Source organism: Hemiscyllium ocellatum, chromosome 21 (assembly GCF_020745735.1).
Source record: "Hemiscyllium ocellatum isolate sHemOce1 chromosome 21, sHemOce1.pat.X.cur, whole genome shotgun sequence".
NCBI classification, from domain to species: Eukaryota; Metazoa; Chordata; class Chondrichthyes; order Orectolobiformes; family Hemiscylliidae; genus Hemiscyllium; species Hemiscyllium ocellatum.
The window spans coordinates 18,522,426-18,543,904 of NC_083421.1; the positions used below are offsets into that span (position 1 = coordinate 18,522,426).

Below are 21,479 nucleotides of genomic sequence, written 5' to 3' on the forward strand. Positions count from 1 at the left end.
CTCTGTTTCCTGTCACTCGGCCAACTCCATATCCATGCTTTCAGCTCCTTCCATTCCACAGGCTTTAACTTTACTGACAAGCCTGTTATATTGTATTTTATCAAATACCTTTTAGAAGGTGATGGATAATGCATTACCCTCATCGCCCCTTTCTGTTACTTCTTCCAAATTTAGTAAAGCCCAACTTGCCCTTAATAAACCCATGCTGACTTTCATTAATGTATCCACATCTGTCCAAAAATTGTTGATTTTGTCTGGGATTACCATATCCAAAACTTTCCCGTGACCTGTCGAAATTGATGGGGTTCTCGGCTGATCCTTACATCCCTGTTCTGGAATGTTTGCAGTTCTCCTGTCCTCTGGCACCACCTGTGAGGTGAGGGAAGACTGCAGGATTATTGCCAATGTCTCTGCAATCTTCATACTCACTTCCCTCAGAGTCCTGGGATGCATTTTTATCTGAGTCCCTGTGACTTACCAACTGTACATACAGCAACCTTTCAAATCAGGTTGCTGTGTCCATTTACTGAAATAGGTGCTCACTAAAGAGCCTACAGTGGCAATAAACTGCTGACTTTGGGAAAAAAAACTATTTTTAATCCAATCGATGGATCCACACACAGTTAATAAGGGCCATTAGCATCTCTCTCTTTTTCCTGGAATTCCCAGCACATTTCTGTCTGTGCCAAGTGTCCAGTATCCAGTTTATCACGTTGGCCGTAGTCGTCACATGACCTGACTTAGAGTCATAGAGATGTACAGCACGGAAACAGACCCTTCGGTCCAAACCGTCCATGCCAACCAGATATCCCAACCCAATCTAGTCCCACCTGCCAGCACTTGGCCCATATCCCTCCAAACCCTTCCTATTCATATACCTATCCAAATGCCTCTTAAATGTTGCAATTGTACCAGCCTCCACCACATCCTCTGGCAGCTCATTTCATACACGTACCACCCTCTGTGTGAAAAAGTTGCCCCTTAGGTCTCTTTTATATCTTTCCCCTCTCACCCTAAACCTATCCCCTCTAGTTCTGGACACCCCGACCCCAGGGAAAAGACTTTGCGTATTTATCCTATCCATGCCCCTCATAATTTTGTAAACCTCTAAAAGGTCACCCCTCAGCCTCCGGTGCTCCAGGGAAAACAGCCCCAGCCTGTTCAGCCTCTCCCTGTAGCTCAGATCCTCCAACCCTGGCAACATCCTTGTAAATCTTTTCTGAACCCTTTCAAGTTTCACAACATCTTTCCAATAGGAAGGAGACCAGAATTGCACGCAATATTCCAACAGTAGCCTAACCAATGTCCTGTACAGCCGCGACATGACCTCCCAACTCCTGTACTCAATATTCTGACCAATAAAGGATTTAAAAGTATTTATTTTTCCCCTAATCAGTCTGTGCAGAGGTTCTATTACACCCCTCTGGAGTAGGTGGGTCTTGAACCCAGGCCTCCTGTTTTAGAGGTAGGGACACTGTCACTGCAGCACAAGATGGAGAAAGTGAGCACTTGCAGATGCTGGAGATCTGAGTCAAGAGTGTGGTGCTGGAAAAACGCAGCAGGTCACGCAGTATCCAAGGAGCAGGAGAGTCGATGTTTCGGGCATAAGCCCTTCATCAGGAATGTGGAGAGGGAAGAGGGCTGAGAGATAAAGAGAGGGGGTGGGGGTGGGGCTGGAGGGATGGAAGGTGGGAAGGCGATGGGTGGTTGCAGGTGGGGGGGGTACCACAAGACCCCTCCGACACCTCAGCATGTTGACTGCCTGCAGATTCACTAACAACGACTGTGAATTGAATTGCAACATGATTGCATTCCCTCCTACTCTGACCCCACTTATACCTCTGTCTGTTTTACTCTGGTTCCATCACTCTCCAGAATTGTTCCTCTGAACTTGTTTGTCTGATTTATCTGAGTTTGGGAGGTTGTGGTTGGATATTTCATACAAATGTGATTGCTGGTTTGTGAGACATCTGATTGGATGGTTGACTGCGGATCGGATTTTATGGTTTGTGAGGAATGTGATTGGATATTTGGGTATGGATGCAATTGGATGAATTGCGAGGGATCTGATTGGATGGTTTGCTTTGGGATGAAGGTGTCTCTGCCTGGGCCAACATTTATTGCCCATCCCTAATTGCCCAGAGGGCAGTTAAGACTTAACCACATTACTGTGGGCCTGGAGTCACATACAGACCAGACCAGGTAAGGCTGGCAATTTCCTTCCCTTTAGTGAACCAGATGGGTTTTTTTTCCTAAGAATCAACAATAGATTCATGGTCACTGTTAGACTCCTAATTGCAGATTTTTAAAAATGAATTCAAATTCCACCATTTGAACCCAGGTCCCCAGAACATCACATAGGTCTCTGAATTAACAGTTCAGCAAGAATACCACAAAACCATTGCCTCCAGATCTGATTGGATGGTTTTGTAGGAATCTGATTGGATACTTTGCTCTGGATGCGATTTAGATTACTTACAGTGTGGAAACAGGCCCTTCGGCCCAACAAATCCATAACGACCCGCAACGCACCCAGACCCATTCCCCTACATTTACCCCTTACCTAACACTACGGGCAATTTAGCATGGACAATTCACCTGACCTGCACATCTTTGGACTGTGGGAGGAAACCGGAGCACCCGGAGGAAACCCACGCAGACACGGAGAGAATGTGTAAACTCCACGCAGTCAGTCCCCTGAGGCGGGAACTGAACCTGGGTCTCTGGCGCTGTGAGGCAGCCGTGCTAACCACTATGCTGCCCACGTGGTTTGCTAGGAGAGATGTGATTGGGTGTTCTACTTATGTGTCTGGACCCTGGAGTCCTTTTGCACCATTGAATGTGAAATGATGACAAAGGGCTAAGCACCTAAAATGCACATTCACTGCCCTGTGTCTTACGAGAAAGCTGGAACAGTGTGGGTACTGATCTTTCAGTTAATAGAGCTGTGGTTCCCTGGCTCCCTCTCTACATCACCTGCCTTGCCAGGTACAGCTCAGTCCAACATCAGACCTCGGGCTCACCATGTCACCCATTGTTTCTTCAGGCAGCTACAGAAGAAAGCTTTACTTCTGCAAACATCTCTGCGGCTGTGATTTGAAAGCCTTCTCAGTGTTCAGGCATTTCCTTCTCATAGAGTCAGAGTCATAGAGATGTACAGCACGGAAACAGGCCCTTCGGTCCAACCCGTCCATGCCGGCCAGATATCCCAACCCAATCTAGTCCCACCTGCCAGCACGCAGCCCATATCCCTCCAAACCCTTCCTATTCATATACCCATCCAAATGCCTCTTAAATGTTGCAATTGTACCAGCCTCCACCACATCCTCTGGCAGCTTTCTCCTTCTCCTTCCCCTTCCCCCCCCCACCCGTTCCTTTGGTTTTCCCGCAGTTCCTGTTCCTCCAGGTTCCTGAATACACAACCATCTTCAAGCAGTTTCCAACAATAACACCGTAAAGTGAATTGGATAAATACTCAGGAAGGAAAACACGCAGGGGTGGAGGGAAAGCGCAAGAGATGGGGCGAAGACTCTACAGAAGCGGCAGCACGTGAATGATGGGCCCAATGGCCTGTGTCTAGGATTCTGAGCATGGTCACTTTCTCAGATCCCAGCCAAACACAGTCCCTTTCTTGTGTGGTACGGTGTGGGGAACACGGCTTCAGCAAGCAGCAGTCAGGGGCAGAAATGTCTCTGTCGTTCTGGCTGCTGCTAATTTCCAATCTCACAGTTTGGTGGAACATCCAGAGAATGGAACATGACAGGCATGATATTTTTCCTCCATCAGAGATCTGCGTGTATATAAGAATGTAAGGGATTGGGGTCGTGTACTGACATGGACAGAGAAGGTCAGACAGGAGACAAAGCGGGAATAAATGAATATTTTTCCAGGTGGAAAGCAGTAACGAGTGGGATACCACAGGATCAGTGCTCAGACTTCAGCTGTTCACAATCTGTATTAATGATTTAGCTGGGAGAACTAACATTTACAAACAGCACAAAGCTGGGTGGGGGGGGTGAGCTGTGAGAAGGATACACAGTGTAATCTGGACAGGTTGAGTGAGAGCTGAAAATGTGTCGCTGGAAAAGCGCAGCAGATCAGGCAGCATCCCAGGAGCAAGAGAATCGACGTTTCGGGCATAAGCCCTCCTTCAGGAATATTCAGGTTGAGTGAGCAGGCAAGTGCATAGCCGATGAAGTATGATGTGGGTTCGCCAAAACAGGAAGGTAAATTATTACCTGAACGTCAATAGGTTGGGAAAGGGGGGAGATGAAATGAGACCTTGGGTGTCCTTGTTCAGCCTGTGCCTGAGAGTCAGTATGCAGGATCAGCAGGCTGTTGGCCTTCACAGCGAGACGGTTCGAGTATAGGAGCAGGCATGTACTGCTGTAAACCGTACAAGGTCTTGGTGAGACCACACCCTGGGGTGATTTGGTCTCCTAACCTGAGAAGGATATTCTGGCTATGGCACGTATGTAATGGAGTTTATCAGCCTGATTCCTGGGGGGAGGGGAGGCAGGACTTAGGTATGAAGAGACACTGCATCAGTTAGGATGATATTCACTGGAATTTAGAAACATGAGGGTGATTTAATAGAAACCTTTGAATTTCTAGCCTGTGTTTGCTGACAGCAGCGCATGTGTGCTGGGAACCACTTTAAATCCGATGTTCCGAGGGGATGGGACCCGGGAGAGGGGGAGATTGGGACGAGGAGGAGGGGGGACAGATCAGGACTGGTCGGGAGATCGGGACCGAGGAAGCAGAGGGGGAGGGTTCAGGAGAGGATTGGGAGAGAACCAGAGGTTGGGGTGGGGGAGGGGAGCACGGGGAGGTTGTGGGGGGGGGGGGGGATGTCTGCAGGAAGGGCAGGGAGTGGGTGGGAGAAAGGAGGGTGAGGGAAAGGGTCTTTCCTGAGTCCTGGGCCTACTTGTTGCCCCAGCCCCTGGGCCCTCTTCCTTTGGGATTCACTACAGCTTTGCTGCAATGCTGCCTTCTCCATCTGCCCCTGTCAGTCCCACAGCGTTTCTCCACATCTTGCCATCGAATCTGAGGATTCCATCTTCTTCTAGCGAGCCAGCCCATGACCATTGGCCAGCCCAGCACCTCTCTCTCTCTCTCTGTGTAACTGCGGCCAACGACCAGACAATTCAAACCTCCCTTCAGTACCTATTTTCGACGCTGCCTCAGGCTCTGCTCGCCCCCTGCTCACCGTCCGCTCCTTGATCGTGTCTTTACTCTCTGCGCCTCGTGTCCACCTCACAACCTGTATCCTGTTCTGTCACTGAGTCAGTCTTCAGCACTGTACACCAATCCTGACCTCACAACCCTCTCTTTTGCTGCCTGCCTTTCCATTTCAGTCACACTTCCCCATCCACTTCACCCCCTCCCCCCCATCCAACTGGAGTTTGTCCAATTATGACACAGAGATCCCAGGTTCCAGTAAAAAGCAGGGAGGCATCAGCTGGTGTTTACCTAAGGAGAATACCAGCTGTTGGCAACTCCCACACAACAACAGAGAGCTCCGCGTTATTATGTTCCTGTTAGAGTCACAGGGTAAGGCTGCTAGGATTAGGGAACAATAGATGAATAAAGATATTGAGATTCTTGTTGACAGTGGAAAAAGAAGTATACATTAGAAAAAGGAAACTGGATACAAATGAATTTACAGACTGGGACCTGTTTTACCACAGCGTAGGAGGTTCCGTGGTGACCTTATAGAGGGGTATGGATAAGGTGATTGGCAGATAGCTTTTCCCTACGGTGGGGGAACCTCAAGACTACGGGGAATTTTCTTTTAAGGTGAGAGGACAAAGATTTTAAAAATACATGAGAGACAATTTTTTACACAGAGAGTGTTTTGTGTGTGGAATGAACTTGCAGAGGAAGTGGTGGATGTGGGTGCACATACAACATTTCAAAGACATTTGGATAAGTATATGAATAAGAATGGGATATGGGCCAAGTGCAGGCAAGTGGGATGAGTTTGATTTGGGATTATGGTCGGCATGGACTGATTGGACTAAAGGATCTGTTTCCATGCTGGACGAGTCTACGACTCTTGAACAGTACAAAGAGTGTAGGGGCATTCTTAAGAGGGAGACCAGTAAGGCAGGGAGGGGATATGAGGTAACCCTGTTAGGTTAAAGATAATCCAAAGAGATTGGACACATACCATAAGAGCAAGAGAACAACTAAAAAGAGATTAGGCCCCTTAGAGATCAAAGAGAACGTCTTTGTGTTGAACCTTGAGATTGGAGAGATGTTAAATGAATATTTTGTGTCAGTTTTTACTGTGGAGAAAGAATTGGAGGCCAGAGAACTCAAGGAAAGAAACACTAATGTTTTAAAAACAGTTACTTCACAGAAAGTCTCAGCCGGAGGTCGTAGAATAAATAAAAGTGGATAAATCTCCAGGACCTGATTTAGTGTATCCCAGGATATTGTGGGAAGTTAGGGAAGACATTGCGGGCGCCCCTTGTAGAAATATTTGTATCATCTATAAATACGAGTGAGGTGCTGCATGCCTGGAGGGTGGCTAATATACCGCCTTTGCTTAAGAAGGGATGTAAGGAGAGGTCTTGTGACTCTGACTTTGATGGTGGGTATATTGATGGCGGTGATTCTGAAAGGTAGGATTTACGAGCATGTGGAGAGGCAAGGAATGATTAGGGATAGTCAGCAAGGTTTTGTGCAAGGGAAATTGTGTCTCAGAAACTCGAAGATGAATGAGGGCAGAGCAGTAGACCTTGGTTATATGAATATGACAAGGTTCTACATGGTAGACTAATGAGTAAAGTTAGGTCACATGAGAGCTTGCCAATTGGGTACAGAATTGGTTTAATGGCAGGAGACACGAGTGATGATGGAGGGTTGTTTCTCATACTGGATCGGTTTTGGTTCCTCTTTTGTTTGTCATTTACAGAAATGATTTAGACGAGAATATAGAAGACAAGGTTAGTATGTTTGCAGATGACACCAAAATTGGTTGTATCACGGACAGTCAACATTAAAATTACAAAGTGATCTTGAACAACTGGGCCAATGGGCTGAAGAATGGCAGGTAGAGTTTAATTTGGATAAATGCCAGGTATTGCATATTGGTGACACAAACAAACATCGGGAAGATTTACACAATTAAAAGTAGGACTTTAGACAATGTTGTTCAACAGAGAGACCAAGGGATGCCGGTACATAATTCTTTGAAGTTTGCGTCACATGTAGACAGAATTATTCTGAAGACATTGAGTATATTTCCCTTCATTGCTCAGACCTTTGAGTATAGGAGTTAGGAGATTGTACCGAATGTTGGTAAGGCCTTTGCTAGAGTACTGAGTACAATGCTCTAGAAGTCTCCCTGTTATAAGAAGGATATTATTCAGCTGGAGAGGGTTCAGATTTACCAGGGTGATGCTGGAAATGGCGTTATAAGGAGCAGCTAGATAGGCTAGAACATTTTTAACTGGAGCATGGGAGGTTGAGGGGTGACTTTATAGAAGTTTATAAAATCATGAGGGGTACAGATAAAGTTAACGGTAGGTGTCTTTTCCCAAGGATAGGGAATTACAAGACTAAAGACTACTTTTAAGTTGAAAGGAGAAATATTTTAAAAAGACATGAAGGGCAGTTTGTTTACACAGAGAGTGGTTCACGTGTGGAATGAACTTCCAGTTGAACATTTTATCCGTATTTTAGAAAGACATTTGGATAAATAAATGAATAAGACATGTTTGGATGGATATGGGCCAAGCGCAGATAGGTGGGACTAGTTTAGTTTGGGATAATGGTCAGCATGGAAAGTTTCCGTGCTGAAACAGTGCCACACTGTCAGAGGGTCAGTGCTGAGGGAGTGCCGCACCGTCGAAGGGTCAGTGCTGAGGGAGTGCCGCACTGTCAGAGGGTCGGTGCTGAGTGAGTGGGCACTGTCGGAGGGTCAGTGCTGAAACAGTGCCGCACTGTCAGAGGGTCAGTGCTGAGGGAGTGCCGCACTGTCGGAGGGTCAGTGCTGAGGGAGTGCCGCACTGTCGGAGGGTCAGTGCTGAGGGAGTGCCGCACTGTCGGAGGGTCAGTGCTGAGGGAGTGCCGCACTGTCGGAGGGTCAGTGCTGAGGGAGTGCCGCACTGTCAGAGGGTCGGTGCTGAGTGAGTGGGCACTGTCGGAGGGTCAGTGCTGAAACAGTGCCGCACTGTCAGAGGGTCAGTGCTGAGGGAGTGCCGCACTGTCGGAGGGTCAGTGCTGAGGGAGTGCCGCACTGTCGGAGGGTCAGTCCTGAGGGAGCGCCGCACTGTCAGAGGGTCAGTGCTGAGGGAGTGGGCACTGTCAGAGGGTCAGTGCTGAAACAGTGCCGCACTGTCAGAGGGTCAGTGCTGAGGTAGTGGGCACTGTCGGAGGGTCAGTGCTGAAACAGTGCCGCACTGTCGGTGGGTCAGTGCTGAGGGAGTGCCGAACTGTCAGAGGGTCAGTGCTGAGGGAGCGCCGCACTGTCAGAGGGTCAGTGCTGAGGGAGCGCCGCACTGTCAGAGGGTCAGTGCTGAGGGAGCGCCGCACTGTCAGAGGGTCAGTGCTGAGGGAGTGCCGCACTGTCCGAGGGTCAGTGCTGAGGGAGTGCCGCACTGTCCGAGGGTCAGTGCTGAGGGAGTGCCGCACTGTCCGAGGGTCAGTGCTGAGGGAGTGCCGCACTGTCCGAGGGTCAGTGCTGAGGGAGTGCCGCACTGTCCGAGGGTCAGTGCTGAGGGAGTGCCGCACTGTCAGAGGGTCAGTGCTGAGGGAGCGCCGCACTGTCAGAGGGTCAGTGCTGAGGTAGTGGGCACTGTCGGAGGGTCAGTGCTGAAACAGTGCCGCACTGTCGGTGGGTCAGTGCTGAGGGAGTGCCGCACTGTCAGAGGGTCAGTCCTGAGGGAGCGCCGCACTGTCAGAGGGTCAGTGCTGAGGGAGTGGGCACTGTCAGAGGGTCAGTGCTGAAACAGTGCCGCACTGTCAGAGGGTCAGTGCTGAGGGAGTGCTGCACTGTCAGAGGGTCAGTGCTGAGGGAGCGCCGCACTGTCAGAGGGTCAGTGCTGAGGGAGCGCCGCACTGTCAGAGGGTCAGTGCTGAGGGAGCGCCGCACTGTCAGAGGGTCAGTGCTGAGGGAGCGCCGCACTGTCAGAGGGTCAGTGCTGAGGGAGCGCCGCACTATCGGTGGGTCAGTGCTGAGGGAGTGCCACACTGTCAGAGGGTCAGTGCTGAGGGAGTGCCGCACTGTCAGAGGGTCAGTGCTGAGGAAGCGCCGCACTGTCGGTGGGTCAGGGCTGGGGGAGCGCCGCACTGTCGGTGGGTCAGGGCTGAGGGAGCGCCGCACTGTCGGTGGGTCAGGGCTGAGGGAGTGGGCACTGTCAGAGGGTCAGTACTGAGGGAGTGGGCACTGTCGGAGGGTCAGTGCCGAGGGAGTGGGCACTGTCGGAGGGTCAGTGCCGAGGGAGTGGGCACTGTCGGAGGGTCAGTGCCGAGGGAGTGCCGCACTGTCGGAGGGTCAGTGTTGAGGGAGTGCCACACAGTCAGAGGGTCAGTGCTGAGGGAGTGCCGCACCATCGAGGCTCAGTGCTGAGGGAGTGCCGCACTGTCGGAGGGTCAGTACTGAGGGAGTGGGCACTGTCGGAGAGTCAGGACTGAGGGAGTGCTGCACTGTCAGAGGGTCAGTGCTGAGGGAATGCCGCACTGTCAGAGGGTCAGTGTTGAGAGAGTGCCGCACTGTCGGAGGGTCAGTGTTGAGGGAGTGCCGCTGTCGGAGGGCCAGTGCTGAGGGAGTGCCGCACCATCGAGGATCAGTGCTGAGGGAGTGCCGCACTGTCGGAGGGTCAGTGCCGAGGGAGTGCCGCACTGTCGGAGGGTCAGTGTTGAGGGAGTGCCACACAGTCAGAGGGTCAGTGCTGAGGGAGTGCCGCACCATCGAGGCTCAGTGCTGAGGGAGTGCCGCACTGTCGGAGGGTCAGTACTGAGGGAGTGGGCACTGTCAGAGGGTCAGTACTGAGGGAATGCCGCACTGTCAGAGGGTCAGTGTTGAGAGAGTGCCGCACTGTCGGAGGGTCAGTGTTGAGGGAGTGCCGCACCATCGAGGATCAGTGCTGAGGGAGTGCCGCACTGTCGGAGGGTCATTGCCGAGGGAGTGCCGCACTGTCGGAGGGTCAGTGTTGAGGGAGTGCCGCACAGTCGGAGGGTCAGTGCTGAGGGAGCGCCGCACAGTCGGAGGGTCAGTGCTGAGGGAGTGCCGCACTGTCGGTGGGTCAGTGCTGAGGGAGTGCCGCACTGTCAGAGGGTCGGTGCTGAGGGAGTGCCGCACTGTCAGAAGGTCAGTGCTGACGGAGCGCCGCACTGTCAGAGGGTCAGTGCTGAGGGAGTGGGCACTGTCGGAGGGTCAGTGCTGAAACAGTGCCACACTGTCAGAGAGTCAGTGCTGAAACAGTGCCGCACTGTTGGAGGGTCAGTGCTGAGGGAGTGCCGCACTGTCGGAGGGTCAGTGCTGAGGGAGTGCCGCACTGTCGGTGGGTCAGTGCTGAGGGAGCGCCGCACTGTCAGAGGGTCAGTGCTGAGGGAGCGCCGCACTGTCAGAGGGTCAGTGCTGAGAGAGTGGGCACTGTCGGAGGGTCAGTGCTGAAACAGTGCCGCACTGTCGGTGGGTCAGTGCTGAGGGAGTGCCGCCATGTCAGAGGGTCAGTGCTGAGGGAGCGCTGCACTATCAGAGGGTCAGTGCTGAGGGAGTGGGCACTGTCGGAGGGTCAGTTCTGAAACAGTGCCGCACTGTCAGAGGGTCAGTGCTGAGGGAGCGCCGCACTGTCAGAGGGTCAGTGCTGAGTGAGCGCCGCACTGTCGGTGGGTCAGTGCTGAGGGAGTGCCGCACCGTCGAAGGGTCAGTGCTGAGGGAGTGCCGCACTGTTGGAGGGTCAGTGCTGAGGGAGTGCCGCACTGTTGGAGGGTCAGTGCTGAGGGAGTGGGCACTGTCGGAGGGTCAGTACTGAGGGAGTGGGCACTGTCAGAGGGTCAGTACTGAGGGAGTGGGCACTGTCGGAGGGTCAGTGCTGAGGGAGTGCCGCACCATCGAGGATCAGTGCTGAGGGAGTGCTGCACTGTCGGAGGGTCAGTACTGAGGGAGTGCTGCACTGTCGGAGGGTCAGTGTTGAGGGAGTGCCGCACAGTCGGAGGGTCAGTGCTGAGGGAGTGCCGCACTGTCAGAGGGTCAGTGCTGTGGGAGTGCCGCACTTTCAGAGGGTCAGTGCTGAAACAGTGCCGCACTGTCAGAGGGTCAGTGCTGAGGGAGCGCCGCACTGTCAGAGGGTCAGTGCTGAGGGAGTGGGCACTATCGGAAGGTCAGTGCTGAAACAGTGCCGCACTGTCAGAGGGTCAGTGCTGAGGGAGCGCCGCACTATCGGAAGGTCAGTGCTGAGGGAGTGCCGCACTATCGGTGAGTCAGTGCTGAGGGAGTGCCGCACTATCGGTGAGTCAGTGCTGAGGGAGTGCCGCACTATCGGTGAGTCAGTGCTGAGGGAGTGCCGCACTGTCAGAGGGTCAGTGCTGAGGGAGCGCCGCACTGTCGGAGGGTCAGTGCTGAGGGAGTGGGCACTGTCGGAGGGTCAGTACTGAGGGAGTGGGCACTGTCGGAGGGTCAGTGCCGAGGGAGTGCCGCACTGTTGGAGGGTCAGTGTTGAGGGAGTGCCACACAGTCAGAGGGTCAGTGCTGAGGGAGTGCCGCACCATCGAGGCTCAGTGCTGAGGGAGTGCCTTACTGTCGGAGGGTCAGGGCTGAGGGAGTGCCGCACTGTCGGAGGGTCAGTGCTGAGGGAGTGCCGCACTGTCCGAGGGTCAGTACTGAGGGAGTGGGCACTGTTGGAGAGTCAGTACCGAGGGAGCGCTGCACTGTTGGAGGGTCAGTTCTGAGGGAGTGCCGCAGTCGGAGGGCCAGTGCTGAGGGAGTGCCGCACCATCGAGGATCAGTGCTGAGGGAGTGCCGCACTGTCGGAGGGTCAGTGTTGAGGGGGTGCCGCACAGTCGGAGGGTCAGTGCTGAGGGGGTGCCGCACCATCGTGTGTCAGTGCTGAGGGAGCGCCGCACTGTCGGAGGTTCAGTGCTGAGGGAGTGCCACGCTGTTGGGGTGTCAGTGCTGAGGGAGTGCCGCACTGTCGGAGGGTCAGTGCTGAGGGAGTGCTGCACTGTCAGAGGGTCAGTACTGAGGGATTGCTGCACTGTCAGAGGGTCAGTACTGAGGGAGTGCCGCGCTGTCAGAGGGTCAGTACTGAGGGATTGCTGCACTGTCAGAGGGTCAGTACTGAGAGAGTGCTGCACACTCGAAGGGTCAGTACTGAGAGAGTGCTGCACTGTCGGAGGGTTGGTGCTGAGGGTGTGCCGCACTATCGGAGGGTTGGTGCTGAGGAATTTGTGCTCTCTTTCCAACTTGCACTCAAGCTCAGTGACTATGAATTGGAGAGATGTGAGACAGAGACCATTTCCCGCTCTAGGTGTGTTCAGCTGGAACAGTGTTAGTGAATCTCCCACATACAATAATCGCGAAACACACACATAACTTCGTCTAAAATCCTTTCCTAATTATCGGATAAAGTTGAGTAAAAGTCAACCTCTTGTAACAGTCATCCCCGTATGTTTGACCAAAATATCTGGAATCTTTTATACATCTTGTATAAAAGTTGACCCTAGTTCTTCACTGATAACAGATCAACATTTGTGAGTTGAGGTATTATCCTGTCCATAAGTGTTTAAATGATGAAACAAATTATTTTTGTGCTATTATGTGATTTGATGTACAATTCACACCCAAGAGTCTGGAGACAACCAACCTTGTGTAATACCTAGATTAGATTGGATTACTTGCAGTAGTGGAAACAGGCCCTTCAGCCCAACAAGTCCACACTGACCCGCCGAAGCGAAACCCACCCATACCCCTACATGTTCCCCTTCACCTAACACTACGGGCAATTTAGCATGGACAATTCACCTGACCTGCACATCTTTGGACTGTGGGAGGAAACCGGAGCACCCGGAGGAAACCCACGCAGACACGGGGAGAACGTGCAAACTCCACACAGTCAGTTGCCTGAGGCGGGAATTGAACCTGGGTCTCAGGCGCTGTGAGGCAGCAGTGCTAACCACGGTGCCACTGTGCCACCCCCTACTTGAGGTTTTGAAATTTCTTCATCATTTTGTGTAAAAATGTCCTCAAAAGAAACAAAAAATATACAGCAGCGTTCAAACTGAAAGTTATTGAAGTTGTAGAGAAGACAAATAACTGTGTAACAGCAAGAGAATTTTGTGTTTCAGAGAAAAGTGTAAGAGAGTGGAGAAAGATATGCAACCACCTTCAGACAAAGCTAAAACAACAGTGTGCCAACAGAGGTAAACCGAGCTGGTGGACACAGTTGGAAAAATTAGTTGCTGAGTGGGTTCTTGACAATCATCAAAATGGAAAAGTATGTTAGTTGTGAGGCCGTCTGAATCCAGGCATGAAATCCGTTAAAGAAGGATGGAATTTTGGATTTTAAGGAAAGTGCTGGATGATGCACAGGGTTCATGAGAAAGCATGGCTTCATACTTCAGCAGAGAAGTAAGATTTCACAAAAGGAAGGTTATCAGAAATTGCAGCAGGACTTTGACCAGCTGGGGAAGTGGGCTGGGAAATGGTAAATGGAGTTTAATAGAGATAACTGTGAGGTCTTGCATTTTGGAAAGTCAAATCAAGGTAGAGTTTCATGGTGAGTGGTAGGGCCTTAAGGAGTGTAGTGGAACAGAGGGACCTTGGAGGTCAGGTGCACGGTTCTCTGAAAGTGGAGTCCCAGGTAGACAGGGCAGTGAAGAAGGCTTTTGGCACACTGGCCTTCACCAGTCAGAGCGAGTATAGAAGTTGGGAAGTTATGTTGCAGTTGTAGCCGATGTTGGTGAGGGTGCACTTGGATCATAGCATTCAGTTTTGGCCACCTTGCTACAGGAAGGATGTTATTAAACTGGAAAAAGTGCAGAAGAAATTTACAAGGATGTTGCCTGGACTCAACAGTCTGAGTATTAGGGAGGGGTTGGACAAGTTAGAGCTTTTTTCTTTAGAGGGTAGGAGACTGAGGGGGATTTTATAGAAGTGTATAAGATCATGAGAGGTCTGGATAGGGTGAATGCACTCAGTCTTTTCCCCAGGATCGGGAATCAAGGACTGGAGGGCATCAGTTTAAGGTTAGAGGGGAAAGAATAAAAGGGAACCTGAGGGGTAACTTTTTTACACAGAGGGTGGTACGCTGATGGAATGAGCTGCCAGTGGAAGTGTTTGAAGTGGATATGTTAACAATATTTAAAAAGCACTTGGACAAATGCGTGGTGTGATGATGCAGTTCCTTTAACAAAGTTATATTGTCCTTGTGTTTTTTTCAGGAGGTTGTAAAAACACAAAGTCTGGGTTTGGATGGGTTTTAGGGCCAATTTGATGATAGCTAACAGGTACTGCCTCAGGCAAAAAGCTTTTCAAGCTTTTAAAAACACAACACTCGTACAATGAAAGGGTAGTGTCTGGTTCTCCCAGCTCAGCTTTTCTCTGGTTTGGTTTGGTTTTTGGCTGTCTGGCTATTCACTGAAAGCAGTCAGGCAGTTGTGAAGCTGATGGACCCATGGGAGCAGGTCCAGGCAGATCCGCCCTCTCTCTGACTGCTCTCCTGTAAGACCCTGTGTTTGATTTTACCTTTGGTGCCAAGGGGTGTCAAGGGGAATTGTTGCAAGTATTGGAACTACATCGCTAAGTTGGGATGATCTGTTGGGTTTTCGGATAGGTTTTAAGCTATTCTGTATTCTGTTCTCTTTAGTTGTGTTTCGTTTGGTAATTTTGTAAATGTGTTCGGTTTTGTTTAAAACTACAGAGTTTGACCAACTGCATCCCTCCTGAAAAATCCACTCTACACCTACTTAAGACAACTCGCAAAGTTAGGGTCTGGGCAACTTTCTTGAAATATTTTGAGGGGGTCTGGCCTGGTTTATACCAATAGATTAGAAACGTGGAGCAGGATATGGGCCAAGTGCAGGGAAATGGGCGGCCATTTTAGTCAGCATGGACCAGATTGGGCCAAGAGCTGTTTCCCCATGCTGTTATGACTCTGTGAAAAGTGGCTGAACTAAAATATAAGATATTACAATTTCACCGGTTTGTAATCACAAATCATCATCGGAAACATGGGTGAAACGCCTATCGCTCTTGACATCGAACTGTGAACCAAAAAGGAGAGAAAAAACAGTACTGGCGAGAACCACTGGCCATGAAAAAAGTAGGTTTATTTTTGTTCTTTCTTGTATGGCTGATGACACTAAGTTAAAACCAATGACTGCTTTGAAGAGAAAAACTTTGCCGAAGGAGAAATTTCCAAAAAAGAATTGTCATCCATGTGTATCCATCAGGCTGGATAGAGGAAGGTGGATGTCGAAAATGGGTAAAGGAAGTTTGGAATTTATGACCTGGTGGATTACACAAGGAAAAGAGTTTGCTCGTCTGGGACCAGATTAGATCAGATCTAGTGAAGAATGTTGTTGCCAACATCTGCTCACATAGCACTGACGTAGCTGTAATTCCCAGCAGACTTACAAGTGTTTGATACCAATAGATGTTGGATCAATCAGCCATTTAAGGACCTGATGAGAATGAAGTGGAATGACTGGATGGAGAAAAAAAACATACACAAAGGAAGCAGTACGTGGGCTCCATCACTGTCACTGATCTATGAATGGATCATTGTTTTCATGGAAGGAAATAAAAGTTGACACTGTTTTCAAATCATTCAAGAAAAATGGAACTTTGAATACAGTGAATAGTACAGAGGGCGATTATCTACAGGGTGACATAGATGGAGAAGATGCAGCAGATGATGTGCTACCGCTAACTTCAGACTGGGAAGATGAAGAGGATCCATGATATCATTTTGTATCCGGCATGTTTCATTTAAGATGTAACATGTAATTGTCATTCAAATCAGTATTATATTTTGACTTTAATTTTTGCACATGTAAATAAAAGCTCACGAATTCCTTTTTGCTTCTATTTTCTTTATCTGTTAATTACCATAATTTATTGTTTTTGTTTCTTTATTTATTTAGAGCAAATTCGGCTTCTGTCATGAGGTGGTGTTTGGACTGTAGCATAATTTCAGCCCCTCAAAAGGAGTATTCATCTCATAGTCCACCTTATAAACTTAGCCTTAAAAATAGTCTAAAAAGATCAACTTTTACGTATGAATATACAGTATTCATTTTCACTCTGTTGAAAGCACTTTTGTCTTTGTTTATGCACTAACTTACATGGATCAGTGGACAAAAAAACATAAATACTTTGTTCCTTCATTTTCACTGCAAGTTTTCTTTCTCTATTTGTGGCAAATTGCCAATTTTGACAATAGTGTTGTTTTCACCTTCATTCTGTACTCCAGCAGAGCTGGGTGACCATCTCTGGGTGCTGAAGTCATAAAGGGTCCTTTGCCCAGTGGGGTATGTGGTGAGAATCTAAATGCGAGGGTGGTTGTGTTGGGGAGGGTAAGGGCAGGCTGGGTTTTGATGAGCCCTTGGGTGTAGCAGCAAGGGGTTTGGGGTACACTACCATGGCCACCTGAAATCCAAACACCCTCAGGACAATCCCAAACACTAATCCCCGAACATGCTATTAACCCCCACGTGGACAGGCACAAAACTGGTGATGGGACAGATGCATCCCAGCAATTTCTCTCCTCTATTGGGTAATGAAGGTCCAATTATGTGGAACTGATACTACTCTCTTTAATAGACCATGAGGAGTCACACCCAAGTTACAACAGCTAAGTACATTTTACAAAACACCACATAATAAAACCATCAGACGCCTCACAGGAGCGCTTTAAATCAATGTATGATACCACATAAGGGGATGTTAAAGCAAATGACCCAAAGCTTGATCTAAGTAATGGGTATTTAACAGCATCTCCAATGCAGCAGGACAGCACGGTGGCACAGGGGTTAGCTCTGCTGCCTCACAGCGCCAGGGACCCAGGTTCGACTCCAGCCTCGGGTGACTGTCTGTGTGGAGTTTGCACATTCTCCCCGTGTCTGCGAGTGTTTCCTCCGGGTGCTCCGGTTTCCTCCCACAGTCCAAAAATCTGCAGGTTTGGTAGACTGGCCATCTTCAATCGTCCAAGGACGTGCAGGCGAGGTGGATTAGCCAAGGGAAATACAGAGATAGGGTGGGTCTGGGTGGGATGCTCTTTGGAAGGTTGGTGTGGACTTGATGGGCTGAATGGCCTGCTTCCACTCTGTAGGGAATTCTATGATTCTAAGTCAGACAAAGGTGTAGGAAGGGAAATTCGGAGATGAGGGACCAGATACTTGTAGGTGTCAGCTGAAGGTTCCTGGACACTATAGGACACATTGGAGAGAGTGAGGAACTTCAGTGATGAGGATGGATTGAAGAGGTTGGGACTGTTGGAGAGTAGGTTCAGAGGTCAAAACCATGAGCAGGCTGAACAGTGTAGGTTGGGAGAGACTATTCCCATTCTTAAAAGGAGCAACAACAATAGATTTAAAATGACTGATATACAGGTCACAATTGAAAGTGACTAAACTATTGATCTCTCTTCAGAATACAAAGGAAATTCGCAATTTGCCACGTGGACTTCAATGATGTAACTACTGAATGTGTACCAAACGACAACAGCTGTACAGTGTAAGGTGGCATTAATCGGAACAGAGCAAGCAGATTTAGCAAAGAGTATATACAGATCAAAAAGATACCAGACTATGTCAATAGGCCAGTACTTTGAACAGTGCAAATATCTCATTGTTATTAACAAGCTGCTCACTCTCAATGAGTTGTTAACACCAAGAGCTTTTCAACTAGAGATTCTTTAGAGAATTCAACAAAAACATTTATGAATTACAAAGCATTCTGCAGGGTACGTGAGTCAAACCGGTGACCAGATATCACTCCCTCAATACTAGAAGTGCGTGCTAACTGTGTTACAAACAACCAGGAGAAACAAGCATCAATATCACAGCAGAGAATAAAATTGTCGACTCAGTGCATGGAATTCTGGACAATGTGGTGTCAGGCAGCAGGGGCTGTGGGCTGGTGTGGGGAAGATGTTCCCCTTTGTGCTGTAAATGTAGATGCAGGAGTTTCCTCATCTCCAGCAGCACTACTTTAGGAATCTAAACAGAGCTGGAGCCCAACCACAGAGCAAACCAATCGGGGAATGGAACTCTGTCACAAAACAGTGAAAAGACAAAAGAACTTTGATGAGAGTTGACTGTGGGAGACCACGCAGGAGTGAGTTAGTATCGAAATGTCAGGCAACAGCAATGACACTGTTGAGGGCTTCAGCAGCTGGTGAGCTGAGAAAGGCTGATGGTGAGATGATGTTTGTGAGCTGGGCTGGAGAAAGCTTCTTGAGGAAGTGGTTATTGCTCAGCTCCATGGTTTGCTGTCCTAGATAGCTGACGCCCACACAAACACTTACCCCAACTGAATAAAACAATACTTCCGAGCAGTTCGTGTTGATGCGATTTGCTACAGTGTGGAAACAGGCCCTTCGGCCCAACAAGTCCACACCGACTCTCTGTAGAGCAACCCACTCCCCTATATTTACCCCTGACTCATGCACCTAGCTCTATGGGCAATTTAGCATGGCCGATTCACCTGACCTGCATACCTTTGGACTATAGGAGGAAACCGGACCCACCCACGCAGACACAGGGAGAATGTGCAAACTCCACACCGACAGGTGCCTGAGGTTGGAATCGAATAAGTAGCCAGCTGAATGAGCTCACAGTTACTTTTATAGTTTTTAAAATCTCCAAGTCAAATTCTAAATGTTGAACTGAATTTCGGTGTGAGAAATTGCTGATATCAGGGCTGTCATTATGACAAACCCATCAATGTCACTCAAACAAATTATCTGGCCATAATCACACCGATGTTTATGGGGTCACGGTGGGCCTGCGGTGATTGCTAATGTTACATTTGACGTGACTGCACTTCATCGGCCACAAAGGACTTTTTGATTTCAGGAGGATGGGCAAGGTGTGACATGAATTATTTTCAAATTTCTCTGAGTAGCTGGCCAGGTGGCAGGTCCCAAGAGATCCGAGTGCTATTCACATGTTAGCAATAAACCATTTCCCCGACACTGGTATAGAATTAACCTCTGTCTGGCAAGTGGTTGTGACTGACAAGAATTCTTTTGCTGTCTAAGAAGTTTGCAGTTTTGCAATGGATTCTGTATCCTGTCAAAAGTCAGGCTGAGACCAAGCAGGTCAGAACTATTTGATTATAATCTTAGATTATTAGAACAGTTACACAAAGGAGGGTGGACTGTTGCCTGTATCAGTGCTGGTTCTTGGCTCTGTCCTTTTGCCCTTTCCTGTACCCTGACAATTAGATTCTCTTTGGATTTTAATCCAAAACCCTTTTGAAAGCTGTGACTGAATGTGCCTCAAATATACAGTGCATTCCAGGTCCGAACTACACACTTCATCTTCTCATTTTCTCCTCAGCTCTTCTACCCAATGCCTTACGTCAACATCCTCTGCTTCCTGATCTAGCGACCAATGGGAATAGTTTCTGCCTATCTGTCTGTTCAATCCAATGTGGACACCTCAATCAAATCTGTCTCGGACTTTCTTTACCCAGAAGATGATGCTAATTCTCAAATCCATCATTTGTTACTGAAATCTCTCATCAGCAGGGAGTCAGTGTATATAGGACAGTACCCCAGTGAGGGTCAGTGTGTGTGGGACTGTACCCCAGTGAGGGTCAGTGTATATAGGACTGTACCCCAGTGAGAGTCAGTGGGTGGGACTGTACCCCAGTGAAGGTCAGTGTGTGTGGGACTGTACCACAGTGAGAGTCAGTGTGTGTGGTACTGTACTCCAGTGAGAGTCAGTGTGCATGGGACTGTACCCCAGTGAGAGACAGTGTGTGTGGTACTGTACTCCAGTGAGAGTCAGTGTGCATGGGACTGTACCCCAGTGAGAGACAGTGTGTCTGGGACTGTACTCCAGTGAGAGTCAGTGTGCATGGGACTGTACCCCAGTGAGAGACAGTGTGTCTGGGACTGTACCTCAGTGAGAGACAGCGTGTGTGGGTGTGTACCCCCGTGAGAGACAGTGTGTGGAGTGTACCCCAGTGAGAGTCAGTGTGTGTGTGGGACTGTACCCCAGTGAGAGACAGTGTGTGTGTCTATTTGTGTTCCTGTGTAGCTGTTGCTGCTTATGGATGTCAATCAAATTGCCATTTGAAATCCTTTGCCTCTGACAATGAGATTGACTGGGAAACAGCAGTTACTGTCCAAGGTGCCTCTGATCCAGTTTATGCCGTTGGCCTGCCCTTTCTTAACCCTCTTGAAATTGTTTCTTTCAATGACTTCCTTATTCTCTTTTGTAAGTTGCAAATTACATGTCTCTGACACATTCTCCATTGCACGAGAACTCATTGTGTAAAATACTTTCCACTCATGTCATCTTTTTTGGCACTTACCCCACTTCTGCATTCTCTGACTCCCCAAGTCTAAAGAAGAAAACACAATCTTATTTGATTTGCTGACCGGGTGCTGTAGTATGTGTCCCTGACAATTAAGGATGTAGCCCCTGTGTGGTCTACAATGTAGATTCACTGTGTTTACAGTCTCCTGTCATCACATTGACAGTGACTTGGATGGCTACTGTCCCTAACCTGTGCCAGCTGTAATAGCCTGAGAAAGAACACAAACAGGGGATCCCAGGCAGCAAGGGACAATGAGTGGAAACGGAGACTGGGATTCACTGGGAAAGTGAGCAAGACCTTTCACAACTGATTCTGGGAACAAAGAGATCAAGAGAAATGTCTCAAAGCAGCAGAGAGGATTCTGTGCAGTAAGGGATGTTTCAGAATAAATCCCCAATTGGTTTGAACCCATTTATTCTTTAACAAGAACAGTAATGAGCAGATTATTCCAAATACTCACTGTGTTAAATAACTGTCAGCCACACTCTATTTGGTAGGACAAGGTTTTATGTCTGGGTGGGATATAACCTGCTCCCATTTCTCATTTTCAGGATGACCAGAATTATAGCAAGATCTTTCTAAGAAGCAGAGCTGCTCCGCCCCCCCACCCCACCCCATATACCCCTACTGTGCCCCAGGGGTACACAGGTAACTATACAGACACAACCAACGGACTCAGTGAATACCAGATTCAAATACCTGACACTGCCAACACTGGGCTCGGGATATGGTAAACATCAGACAAACACCAGACTCATTTACCAATGGACTGACTAAACACTGGACTTGGTAAATCATAGATCTGGTCAACACCGGGCAAAATAAATACACTGGGCACTGGAAATACTAACTGTTGAAAACACACCAATTTTTCTACTACGCTGAAATAACTAAATCAAACAAGATGAATGCAAACAGAAAAGAAGAGGCATATTAAAAATCAAAAATATCAAAATACATTCACCAAATTTAA

General features: G+C 48.9%; 1 protein-coding gene across 1 annotated transcript in view; it reads right to left on the reverse strand.

The window, feature by feature from the left end:
• Nucleotides 1–21,479, reverse strand: part of LOC132825780 (ectonucleoside triphosphate diphosphohydrolase 2-like) — a 106,108-nt gene that overhangs the window by 84,118 nt on the left and 511 nt on the right. The gene's annotated exons all lie outside the window — the stretch shown is intronic.